This window comes from Rana temporaria, chromosome 5 (assembly GCF_905171775.1).
Source record: "Rana temporaria chromosome 5, aRanTem1.1, whole genome shotgun sequence".
NCBI lineage: Eukaryota > Metazoa > Chordata > Amphibia > Anura > Ranidae > Rana > Rana temporaria.
Window position 1 is genome coordinate 120,714,223 of NC_053493.1, and position 14,129 is coordinate 120,728,351.

Consider the following 14,129-nt stretch of genomic DNA (forward strand, 5'->3'; position numbering starts at 1 on the left):
GCTTAAGCGGAAGTTCCAATTTTGGGTGGAACTCCGCTTTAAAGGCTAAGTCCACCTTTTACACAAAAAATTATTTTCTATGCTAAAAAGCTTATTATTCTTTCATGGGAAAAAAACAGCAGCACCCACTGTTATGTCGGCCTGGAAAGGGTTCATTAACCACTTCAGCCCCAGAAGAATTGGCTGCCCAATGACCGGGCCATTTTTTTGCGATTATGTACTGTGCAGCTTTAAACTGACAATTGCACGGTCGTGCGACGTGGCACTCAAACAAAATTGACGTCCTTTTTTTCCCACAAATAGAGCTTTCTTTTGGTGGTATTTGATCACCTCTGCGGTTTTTATTTTTTGCGCTATAAACAAAAAAAGAGTAAATTTTGAAAAAAAAAGCAATATTTTTAACTTTTTGCTATAATATCCGCCAAAAATATATAAAAAAACTATTTTTTTTCTCAGTTTAGGCCGATATGTATTCCTCTACATATTTTTGGTAAAAAAAAAATTGCAATACGTGTTTATTGATTGGTTTGCGCAAAAGTTATAGCGTCTACAAAATAGGGGATAGTTTTATGGTATTTTTATTATTATTATTATTTTTTTTTTACTGATAATGGTGGCGATCTGCGATTTTTATCATGACTGCGATATTGCGGCGGACACATCGGGCACTTTTGACACTATTTTGGGACCATTGTCATTTATACAGCGATCAGTTATATAAAAATGCACTGATTACTGTGTAAATGACACTGGCATGGAAGGGGTCAACCACTAGAGAGCGAGGAAGGGGTTAAGTGTGTCCTAGGGAGTGATTCTAACTGTGAGGGGGCTGGGCTACCAGTGACATGACAGTGATCACTGCTCCCGATCACAGGGAGCAGTAGATCACTGTCCTGTCACTAGGCAGAACAGGGAAATGCCTTATTTACAAAGGCATCCCCCCGTTCTGCCACTCTGTGACACGATCGCGGGACATTGAGTCCACGGGCACAGTCATGGAGCTCGCTAGGCGGCAGATTCAAACCAACGTACCTGTACGTGTAAGTTGTTTTGCCTGCCCGTGCCATTCTGCCAACGTATATCTACGTTAGGCAGTCGGCAACTGGTTAATAAAACCTTCAATTTATACAAGGCTACGTATGCCAGCTAAATTTGATAAGTTATGGGGCGAGCTTGACACTATGTCTACGGTGTCTGATTCAATAATCTGTTTACTTTGGTCATATTGGTTGCAATTTTTGGTTATGACTACTGGGCTCCGTGCATTTATTATTTTTTGACAAACTGCACTTGTTCATTTATTCACAAATTTCACATTTTTAAAATTTCAAACGTGACCGTGGCTGCGAGGGAGTAAAAATCCTGCACGCTTTCAGGACGGTAACATGTTTAGAGGAGGGTAGGCTCCGGTTTACACCATGTTACACCCTAAATACGGTAGTAGCGGTACCCCCGTAGGGGCTGCTGGTAGATGTGGTCTGCCTCTTACCCTGCACAGCCAGGCACACAAATCTTCAGACACTCAGTAGTCAAGAAGCAGTCCTTGTATTTTGTTTTTTATTTAGGGGGTTGTAACTTGGATAGGGATAGGGTTCATATGGGATGCCCAGTTTATTATAAAAGCAATAGGGTCTGAGAAATATATACACCTCCAGTATCTACAACTTCCTCTCTTCTAACTCCAGCACACACTTTTCTTCGAAGAACTACAACTCACAGGAACAGCTAGCATTGAATTGCAGGCCTGATACTGGCTCAGCCAGGCCCAAAGCAAAATTCCCTTTGCAGGCAGGGACCACGAGCCCCTATGCTGTAGCAAAATAAGGTAGTCCTAGTGCTAACTTTCCCACTGATCCCAGTACCACCTGTTCACCCTCCTGGCTGCAGATGCCTCATATACACTGCCTGTGCCACGAAAGTCCTCTTCACTGGATCTACACCCATCCCTGACTGCTTGCACCCAGTCCTCTCAGGTGTGCCTCCCAGTCCTCTTGACCGTGTGTCACTCACCATCCCTCTTGGCTGCAACTTGTTGTTCCTCCTGGAGACTTGCCTAGCAGTGTCCTCCTGCTGTCCTCTCCTTGCTCCCATACCTCCATTGGTTTTAGGAAGGTTACCTTCCGCACCCGAGCCCAGGCTCAAGGTCACCCCACCAGACTGAGTAGCTTCCTCAAAGGCCACCGACAGCCTAACACTCCATCTCCAGCTTCCACCTGAACAACCCCTTCCACAGCTGGGCTGACCCTGAGTATTTAAAGTTTAAAGACTGTCCCCTGCCAATCCAGGTTGGGGATTGGTCAGGGCCATCAGAATACTCCAGAATAGCTCCACCTCACCTCACCTCTTTTCTTTTCAGAATGTTCCAGCATGCTCTGGAAATAAGTGGGAGGTCTCAGTGATGCTGCCTGTAAATCATCCAGTTCTCCCTGGATTTCTGCCAACTCAGAAACAAAAAAACAAGACTGCATAAATTTGCCTACATTGACAAAAAATCTCTCACGCTTAGCACACTAGAGGGTGCTACACGGGTGTAACATAGTGCAAAAGATGAACGTAGACTTTAGTTTAATTTACCATTACTGTTTATTTACAGTATTTGAGTATTCCAGTAAAAACGACTCTTATGTTCCGACCTTAAAGCAAGCACATGAAAACTGAATGACTTCATTACTAAAGATGTTGCCATAAGATAGGGTCATAAGACATTAAAAACAAATTTCACTGATAGGAAACAACAAGGGTTCTCTGTGCTGATCATGTGGGGAACTTATAAATCTGTAATCATGGAAAGCTGATCAGTCATGATAACAAATTATTTAAAATTAAAGAAAGAACTATTTATTGGCAAAATTAACCCATCAAGCAAATACAGTTGTTTGACTGCCTACAACATAAACTAGCATTAGCCACCTGGAATTTGTCAGAATTCATCCACACTGTGTGCCAATTGCAGGCCAATTTTCAGCTTTCACCACTGTCGCATTTTGAATGACAGTTGCGTGGTCATGCAACACTGTACCTAAATATTTTTTTTTATAATTTTCTTCACACAAATAGAGCTTTCTGTCATGGTCTTACCTCTCTCCTCTCTCCTGTCTCCTTCGTTTGACATGTGCTGGCGGCCATCTTGGTTTCTGGGTCTCTTGTAGCCTCCCACCCTGCGGCTCCTCCTTCCCACTGGGAGGAGCTGGATGCCTGGCTCATATATATAGGAGGTCTGTGGCTTCAGTTCCTTGCTTGGTCCTCCTGTGTTCACATGCTTCTAAGACTGCTGCTGCTTCTGGTTCCGATCCCGGCTTCGTCTGACTTCCCTGCTGGTTCCTGATCCTGGCTTCGTCTGACTTCCCTGCTGGTTCCTGATCCTGGCTTCGTCTGACTTCCCTGCTGGTTCCTGATCCTGGCTTTGTCTGACTTCCCTGCTGGTTCCTGATCCTGGCTTCGTCTGACTTCCCTGCTGGTTCCTGATCCTGGCTTCGTCTGACTTCCCTGCTGGTTCCTGATCCTGGCTTCGTCTGACTTCCCTGCTGGTTCCTGATCCTGGCTTCGTCTGACTTCCCTGCTGGTTCCTGATCCTGGCTTTGTCTGACTTCCCTGCTGGTTCCTGATCCTGGCTTCGTCTGACTTCCCTGCTGGTTCCTGATCCTGGCTTCGTCTGACTACCCTTCTGGTTCCTGACCTCTGGCTTCACAAGACTCTGATTCGGTTTTACCATCCGTTTGGACTTTTGCTTTACAGCTTGATTTTCAATAAAGCTTTCTTATTTTCACTCATCTCTTGTTGTACGTCTGGTTCATGGTTCCGTGACACTTTCTTTTGGTAGTATTTAATCACTGCTGGGAAAATTTGTAAAACAAAATTCGTAAATTTTTCTCCTTCACTGATGTACGCTGATGAGGCTGCACTTATGGGCACTGATAGGCTTCACTGATGGGCACTAATGAGGCTGCACTTATAGGCACTGATAGGCGGCACCCAGGGCCGTTTGAAGGAATTAGGGGGCCCCAAGCAAAATGGACATGGAGCCCCCCCCCCAGCGTGCCTATCAATTGTCGCTACTGTGCCTCATCAAATGCTGTCAGTGTGCCCATCAGATGCTGCAAGTGTGCCCCATCAAGTAAATTGTGCCAAGGCCCGGGGGGTCGGTGCGGTGGTAGGCAAGTGACATCCTCATCTTGTGGCAAGTGACATCCTCATCTTGTGGCAAGTGACATCCTCATCTAGTGGCAAGTGACATCCTCATCTTGTGGCAAGTGACATCCTCATCTAGTGGCAAGTGCCACAAGATGAGGATGTCACTTGCCACTAGATGAGGATGTCACTTGCCACTAGATGAGGATGTCACTTGCCACAAGATGAGGATGTCACTTGCCACAAGATGAGGATGTCACTTGCCACTAGATGAGGATGTCACTTGCCACTAGATGAGGATGTTACTTGATTAACATGTAACATGGCTGCAGAGTACTTGCAGCCAGGCACAACGCTGTCAGCCTCTGCAGGCGAAACACATGCAACGGAGAGAGGGCAGGCGGTGAGAGATGACGTCATTCTCTCTCTGAGTCGTGGCTGCACCGCCGTGTAGAGCAGCCTCCGCGGCACTGAAAGTAAGGGCGGAACAGCATCGCGGGCAATGAGAGAAGACGTCATCTCTCTCCCCCGTCGCCGCATCACTGACATTATCTGTCTCCTCCGCGGCCCGGCAGCAGAGGCGCTACGAGCCGCGGACCACAGGTTGGAGACCTCTGCCTTATGCAATGCATATGTGGGGCATTTTATTTTGGTAAGATGAAAAAATAAATCAGTGAAAGAAAATATGTGAGATATCGCTGGACTTGTAGAAATAAGGTATTGGTTGTGGTGAACGGTAAAGCGTTTATTACCCCAACTTTTCATATTTCTGGTATGTGTCTGCTGTACTTGTATGAGAAAGTATCCTGTTCTCTATGTATTGCTTCCTTTATGCGAAATCCCTGGTGTTCCTGCCAGTCCCTCTGCTTTCCTATTAAAAACTGACCACACTAAGCAGATCAAAGCATGGTCAGCTCTCTAGCTATGCTGGTAACTCATTGTACTCTTCTCCAATGATCAGACATTTCCCAACACGTCCCGCGCCCCCTCTTGCACAGCCATTCACTGGGAAGCTCAGTGTGCTACTGCTCCCCCCCCCCCCCCCCCCAGCTCTTATGCAGCTAAGAACAGAGGGAATGTGATCAAAGGGAAAAGAGGTCATTATTATGTTTTTTTTTAATATATATACATCTATACAAAAATGTTTTGCCTCTCATTCCTATTTGAAGCTGAATGGGTTGTTCTACAATGTGATCGCTTACAATCGGTACAGTGAGTCCTCCTTCAAAGGGGCTAATGCATGATGAAGGTAGAACGTAGATAGACCTTTTTCCAGTCCCAGGCTGCTACCCCTCTGATAACGTAACAAAAAGATGACAGATGACAAACTTTGGAGCGGGTATTTAGGAACATTCAGTACAAAGATCACTCAGGGGTCTATTTAAATGTTTATTGGACAAGAGTAACAGGTAAAGCCAACATGTTTTTGGGGGAATTAATCCCCACTTTCTGAGGGCTATTATACAACAATTAACAATGAAACATACTATAAATATCTTATATGATTATACTACAGTGGAACCTCGGATTGCGAGTAACACGGCTAACGAGCGTTTTGCAATACGAGCAAATATTTTTTTTTTAAATCCTGACTCGGTTTGCAAGTGTTGTTTCACAAAACGAGCAGGATACAAGCCTCTGCGGTATGCAGTACCGCATTTGACCAGAGGTGCGGGGGCGCTGGTGACATTCGGAGCTGTTCGGAAACACTCGGAAATACTCCATTCCCGAGTGTTTCTGAGCCTTTCCGGGGGGTTCCAAGTGCATCAGAGCGGTCTCAGAGTATTTTTGGGTCTCTCTGGTGCCCCCTACCTCTGGCCACATGCGGTATTGCTTGCAAAAAAAGTCAATGTGGAATGAATTATCTTCGTTACTGTTGACTTCTATGGGGAAACTCGCTTTGATATGCGAGTGCTTTGGATTACAAGCATTCTCCTGGAATGGATTATGCACATAATCCAAGGTTCCACTGTACTTTTGTTGATGGGGACAAGGACCTCTTCCCAACAACCCTGGCAGTTGGTTGTTGGGGTCTGAGAGCGGGGGGCTTATCGGAAACCGGGAGCTACCTTTAATAAGGGGACCCCCAGATCCTGGCCCCCACCCTATGTGCATGAGTATGGGGTACATCGTACCCCTACCCATTTACCTGGGCTGGAAAAAGTGTCAAGAAAAAAAAACACACTAGACAGGTTTTTAAAGTAATTTATTAGTCAGCTCCGGGGGTCTTCTTCCGACTTCGGGGGTCTTCTTCCGACTTCGGGGGTCTCTTCTCCCACGCTCCGGTTCTTCCAGCTCTTTTACCAGCAGTGGCCCAGTCTTCTTCCTTCTTCCGACTTCAGGGGTCTTCTTCCGACTTCTCCGCTCTTTTCTCCCACTCTGCGGTTCTTTCTGCCTTCTGCCGGGCACCACTATCTTCTTCCAGCTCTTTTACTAGCGGTGGGCCGGTCTTCTGCGCCTTCTTCTTCCCTCTTCTCTTCTTCGATGTTGACTCGACGCTTCCTCCCGCTGTAATGCCAGGTGCGTAACAATTTATATAGGCATGGGGCGTGGTCACCGGGTGATATCACTCAGTGACCCCGCTCCTTATGTCATCACCACCCGAAGCATGATGGGACTGTGATGTCATAAGAGGCCTATATAAATTGTTGTGCACGGCGCACCCGGCATTACAGCGGGAGGAAGTGTTGAGTCAACATTGAAAGAGAAGAGGGAAGAAGACGACGCTGAAGACCTGCCCGCCGCTAGTAAAAGAGCTGTAAGAAGATAGCGGTGCCCGGCAGAAGGCAGAAAGAACCCGGAGAGCGGGAGAAGATAGCGGAGAAGTCGGAAGAAGACCCCCGAAATCGGAAGAAAACCCCGGAAGTCGGTAGAAGGGTGAAGACCGGGCCACCGCTAGTAAAAGAGCTGGAAGAAGATAGCGGTGCCCGGCAGAAGGCAGAAAGAACCGGAGAGCGGGAGAAGAGAGCGGAGAAGTTTGGAGAAGACCCCAAAGTTGAAAGAAGACACCCCATACTCTTTCACATAGGGTGGGGGGACCGGGATCTGGGGGCCCCCTTATTAAAGGGGGCTCCCGGATTCCGATAAGCCCTCCACTCGCAGACCCCAACAACCAACGGCCAGGGTTGTCGGGAAGAGGCCCTTGTCCCCATCAACATGGGAAAAGGTGCTTTGGGGTGGGGGGGCCACAGGGATGTAGACAGATGGTCTGCCCGCAGGGATGTAGTACCAAGGGAGGGGCAAGCATGCTGACTAACCCCCAGCCAGAATGGCTCGGATGATGGGGGCAGGCTTACTGAGAAGGAACAGTAAAGTGAGAAAATCAGACAAAGAAAAAAAACATTTAGAAGGGAAATCAAAGTCAAAGGTAAGTGAACCAACAATGCACTAGCTTAAAGGAACCTATTTAGAAAATAAAAAACTAACCTTTACAACTCCTTTAATACAAGTAGTATGTCAAGAAAAAAAAACAAAATAAAAATTTGAGGATTATCACTTGAAGTTTTTGTATGTGGATTATACTTATATCATGATAACAACTCTAAAGTGCTAAGGTCCAAAGTACATGAAAAGCACAACAGCAATAAACATGATTGTATTGTACCTGCTCTGCTCTTTAATCTGATTTTACTCTGAATAACTAACATGCTGAAAAAATGAAATAAAGCAAATGTTAGAAATACAGCAGATATTTATGTTTTATTGAATAATCTAAGGCCCCGTACAGACGACCAAACAAGTCTGCTGAAACTGGTCTGCGGACCAGTTTCAGCAGACATGTTCGGTCATGTGTAGGCCCGAGCGTGCAGGATTCCAGCAAACATTTGCCCGCCTGGCCTTTTCCCAGCGGACAAATATTCCTGGACTTGTTTTAAAACAGTCCGCTGGAATCCTGCCCGCTCGGACATGTTCGGTCGTCTGTACAGACCTACCGTACATGTCCGAGCGCCCGCCATCCCTCGCATGCGTCAAATGACTTCGACGCATGCGTGGAAGCATTTAACTGGCAGGCCCGCCCACGTCGCCGCGTCATTGTCGCGGCGACACCGCGTCATCGACGCGGCGACACAGCGGACACGCCCCGCGTATTGTTTACGCGCGGCTTTCTGTACGATGGTTAGTACAGCCATCGTACAGAAAGCCCCGGGCAGACATATACAATGAAAACGGTCCGGCGGACCGGTTTCATCGTACATGTTTGCTGGTGTGTACACGGCCTAAGAGGTAGAGCAGGGCTGCCTTTTAAAGGATGCTGGTGTACAGATCTAGGAACACTTGAGTTGTTCCTGTGAAAGCCAACCCTTCTCATCTCCCAAGTCTCCTTGCTGTGTGAGGCCACCAAAGTCAAAAAATGGATCAGAAGGCATGCTAGGTAGGTGTGAGGCCCCGTACACACGACCGAGTTTCTCGGCAGAATTCAGCCAGAAACTCGATCGGAGCTGGATTCTGCCGAGAAACTCGATCGTCTGTACACTTTTCACCGAGGAAGCCGACGAGGAACTCGTCGGGCCAAATAGAGAACATGTTCTCTATTTCCTCGTTGTTCAACGAGGAAAGTTTGCCCGCCGAGATCCTCGGCGGCGGCTTCAACACAGAACTCGACGAGGAACTTGATGTGTTTGGCACGTCGAGTTCCTCGGACGTGTGTACGGGGCCTGAGAGGAGGGTTCAGTCAGTGTCAGTTTTTACAAGAAAAGGATTTCTGGATCTGCTGATCATTTTAATATGAAGTTTTCACTAAAGAAAGTGCTTAACAATTCTTTTACTCACATGCACAGTTTGAATCGATAAGGTTTGTTGCAGTTTTATGTTAACCTTTAGGCTACAATTGAGTTAGTTGATCCAGTAGAGTGCAGGAGATTACAGGTGAAGAAAATGGGATTGTGCACAGTGAGATGTTGAGGTCTTGTATATAGCTTGAGTGGTGGATACTTATAGCTAGATTCAGTAAGAGCGCCGCATCTTTAAGGCAGCGTAGCGTATCTTATTTACGCTACGCCGCCTTAAGTCAGAGAGGCAAGTACTGTATTCTCAAAGTACTTGCCTCTTAACTTAAGGCGGCGTAGCGTAAATGCGGCGGGCGCAAGCGCGCCTAATTCAAAATAGGCTGAGGGGGCGTGTTTTATGTTAATATGCTTTGACCTGACGTGATTGAAGTTTTTTTGGAATGGCGCATGCGCCGTCCGCCTACATTTCCCAGTGTGCATTGTGGCTAAGTACGCCACACGGTCCTATTGATTTCGACGTGGACTTAAATTACGTAAATCACTATTCACGGACGACTTACGCAAACGACGTAAAATTTTCGAATTTCGAAGCGGGAACGGCGGCCATATTTTAACATTGGCTACGCCACCTAGGGGGCATCTTTAACTTTAGGCAGCCTATCTCTTACGGAAACGGCGTATCTGTACTGCGTCGGCCGGGCGTATGTTCGTGAATAGGCGTATCTAGTGATTTACATATTCTACGCCGACCGCAATGGAAGCGCCACCTAGCGGCCAGCCTAAATATTGCACCCTAAGATAGGACGGCGCAAGCCGTCGTATCTTAGATAGGTTTAAGTGTATCTCTGTTTGTTTAAACTTAGGTCGGCGCAGATTCTGAGAGACCTAACTCTACCTGAATCTAGCTAAAAGTCTTTTCCGGGCATATGAAAACTGGTTTAAAACTAAATGTCAAGGTGCCTGTTAAATTTACACCATGGTTCTCCAAAGCAGTAATACTGACCCCTGAGGCCGCGTACACACGATCAGTCAAAACCGATGAAAACGGACTGAAGGACCGTTTCATCGGTTAACCGAAGAAGCTGACTGATGGTCTGATGTGCCTACACACCATCGGTTAAAAAAACGATTGTGTCAGAATGCGGTGATGTAAAACACACGACGTGCTAAAAAAAAAAAGTTCAATGCTTCCAAGCATGCGTCGACTTGATTCTGAGCATGCGCGGCCTTTTGACCGATGCTTTTGCATACTAACGATCGGTTTTGACCCATCGATTAGGCGTCCATCGGTAAAATTTTAAAGCAAGTTCTCTTTTTTTTGACCGAAGGATAACTGACCGATGGGGCCCACACACGATCGGTTTGGACCGATGAAACGGTCCTTCAGTCCGTTTCCATCGGTTCTGACTGATCGTGTGTACGCGGCCTAAGAGTCGATGGGACTATCCAAGGGATTGTTAAAATCAGGCCCGGACTGGCCATAGGGCATACCGGGCATATGTCCGGTGGGCCGCGGCTGCCCGCATATGACATCTCCCCCCCCCTCCCAGTACACTCTCAGCTGCGGTAAACTCCACGGTCGGATCCGCGGCAGGCCCCGTGGCCAATTCCGCGGCCAACAGCTGCATTTCTATCTGCCAGCCAGGGTCTTACTCCTTACTCTGAAGGCAGCGAGCAGGGCTGCGCCTTTTGTCGGCGCCGCTCACCACGGCTGGCTCCACGGCCACCTCCGCGGCCGTCCAGCCAGCCAGCCTTCTGAATCTGTTCAGATCAGGAGGAGGAAATGAAGAGGACAGGTCATGTGACCGTGAAGGGGGAGGAGCTGGGGGAGACCTTCTCTGCCTGATGTCGTAAAAGGTGCTGGACTGCTGCAAAGGTAAGTGACACTATGCCAGCCTACCAGTGGTTTTTATTTTTTTTGTTTCTTGCCTGCCAATGTGGGGTTTTTTTTTTGCATCTTGCCTGTCATTTTTTTCTGTATCTTGGCTGCCAAAGTTTTTTTTTTTTTTTGTATTTTGCCTGTCAATGTATTTTTTTTATTTCTTGCCTGTCAATTTTTATTTTTTCTATATCTTGGCTACCAATGTTTTTTTTATCATGCCTGCCAATGTTAAACTATTAATAATAAAAGCATGCTGAGGTCTTAGAGACCCCTTTCACACTGGGGCAGTGCGGGCGTTAACGGTATAGCGCTGCTAGTTTTAGCGACGCTTTACCGCTGTTAAGCTACTTTCACACTAAGGCGTCTGTGGTAAAATGCCGATATTTTTAGCTGCACTTTACTGTAATATTTTCTGTGCTTTTTGGGTACTGGTGGGGTGCTTTTAACCCCCGCTAGCAGCTAAATAAAGGTGTATAAGAGCCCACAAAGCGCCGCTCCTGAGGTGCTTTGCAGGCACTTTGGCGGTGCTGCCCATTGATTTCAATGGGCAGGGCCGCTCCTACAGCGCCTCAAAGATGCGGCTTGCAGGACCTTTTTAACGTCCTGCCAGCGCACCGCTCCAGTGTGAAAGCACTCAGGCTTTCACATTGGAGTGAAAGGAGCGGCTCTTTCAGGACGCTTTGCAGGTGCTATTTTTGCGAAGTGTCTCAGTGTGTAAGTAGACTTATAGCAGCCCTTTGGCGTCGGCTGGCACAGGCACTTTTAACCCCCCAGAAGGGGTTAAAAGCATCCGTTTAGTGCTGCTTTCAAAGTGCTTTTATGGTGCTTTGAAAGCGGTACCCATTTATTTCACGCACCGCCCCAAAGATGCTGCTTTCCATCCTGCAAGTGCACCACTCCAGTGTGAAAACACAGAAGAGGCAGTTTACAGGCACAATTTTTAGCGCAAAAACCTCACACCTAGATTGCCCCATGGTAGCGTTAAAGCGCTGCTCGTGTTAGCGGCGCTTTGTCGGCACTGCAGGGCCACTTTGCGGGCGGTAGCGGGGCGCTTTTAACCCCAAAGGATGGGTTAAAAGCACCCGAAAAGCGGCGTTGCCAAAATCGCTTTGCAGGCGCCTCGTAAGAGCTGCTCATGGGGCTCCCAAACCGCCCCAAAGATGCTGCTAGCAGGACTTTTTTCCCGTCCTGCAAGCGAATCGCCCCAGTGTGAAAGCACTCTGGCTTTCATACTGGGGAGGCTTGAGAGGCACTTTTCAGACAGTTCTTGTGCCCAAAAGGTGTCCTGCATTGAGCTCACGTTCACATTGGGCCGATTTGGCATGCGATTTGACATGTCAAATCGCATGCCAAATCAGAGGGTATTGCCGGCAATAGTACCGTGCGAATCATTGCGACGCTGACTTTGCGGCACTGCACCGATTCCCAAAAGTAGTTCCTGTACTACTTTTGCCGACTGGGGGCATTTTGAATAGTCATTTGTGCATGAACCCGCACAGATGTCTGTCAATTCGCCCCCCCCCCCCCCAACTGAAAACTGTCAACTGAACTGACACGATTTCAAACCGGCAATGCATTCCGACTTCGGGACACCTTTTGGGTGTACCCCCCTCCCAGGGCCGTCTTTAATGCAGGGCATTATATCGTATTAGATAGTATTAGATCCGCAGTCAGTTACAGTGACTGAAGCAGGCTAAATATAACTAAAATACATCATAGAGAAACCGGTTGCCATTATTTGTAATATTTTTTTTTTTAAATGGGCTGCTCAGCTTAGAATGCCCGGGCCTATTTTTTGTCCCAGTCCGGGCCTGGCAGTGGTGTATTTAGGTTTTGTGCTGTCCTAGGCCTGACTGAGAGGGGGGGTCTCTCTCTCTCTGTTGGAGAGAGAGAGAGACCCCCCCACAGGCCCCATAAGAGACTGAAAAGGAGTCTAATGGGACCTGGAGGGGGGTTTCTTTCTAACAGAGTGTACAGTGACCTCCTTCATTCACTCTGGTCCTCATACCACGACTCTCACCTCTGAGTGCCTCAACCTCTCACAAACTAGAAATAAAATTGGCACTGTGTAGCGCTCCTCTTACCTTAACTATGGGTACTGTAGCTGTGACTGACTCCTGTGGCTGGCTGGCTGGCCCCCTGCTGTTGGTCACTGGCTGGCACGGTGCACCCTGCTGGGGCTGACAGAAAAAGGGGAGGGGTTGACACAGAGGGGTTGACACAGAGGGGACACAGAGAGGGGCGCCTGTATGTGGCTGTCTCATCCTTTTAGGGGCGCTGCTTGTCCTTCTAGGGAGCGCTGCTCATCCTTCTCGGGAGCGCTGCTCATCCTTCTAGGAAGCACTGCTCATCCTTTTAGAGAGATTCTGTGGTGCCATACATGCGTTTACAGGCGCACCCTGCTGGGGGTGACAAGGGAGGGATGGGGAGGGGGGGGGGTGATGGAGAGAATGACACAGAAGGGACTATGGGGCTGACAAGGGAGGGATGGGGAGGGGGGGGGGGAGTGATGGAGAGAATGACACAGAAGGGACTACCAGCATGTCTTTGGAGCGTGGGAGGAAACCGAAGTACTCGGGGGAAACCCACACGGTCACAGGAGAACATGCAAACTCTGGGAGAACAACATGCGAACATGTTTTAGTCGGGATTCGAACCCACGACCCTCTGGCTCCCAAGCGAAAGTGCTAGCCACTACACTACTGTGCCGCCCATACAATCTGATGTATTTTTGGTTTATTTGATGTCTCTAGCTGATATTTGATGCATTTATAGGCGCTCTGGTGTATTTTAGATGCACTCTGGTGCATTTTTAATGCATTTAGAGGCACTCTGGTGCATTCCTGATGCATGTAGAGGCTCTCTGGTGCGTTTCTGATGCATTTAGAGGCTCTCTGGTGCATTTTTTATGCATTTAGAGGCACTCTGGTGCATTTTTGATGCACTTAAAGGCACTGTGGTGCGTTCCTGATGCATTTAAAGGCACTCTGGTGGGTTCCTGATGCATTTAGAGGCTCTCTGGTGCATTTTTTATGCATTTAGAGGCACTCTGGTGCATTTTTGATGCACTTAAAGGCACTGTGGTGCGTTCCTGATGCATTTAAAGGCACTCTGGTGGGTTCCTGATGCATTTAGAGGCTCTCTGGTGCATTTTTGATGCATTTAGAGACTCTCTGGTGCATTTTGAGGCATTCTGGTGCATTTGTGATGCATTTAGAGGCACTCTGGTGCATTCCTGATGCATTTAGAGGCTCTCTGGTGTGTTTTTGATGCATTTAAAGGCACTCTGTGGCATTCCTGATGTATTTAGAGGCACTGTGCTGCATTTTTGATGCATTTAAAGGCAATCTGCTGCATATTTGATGCATTTAGAGGCACTCTGGAGCATTTTT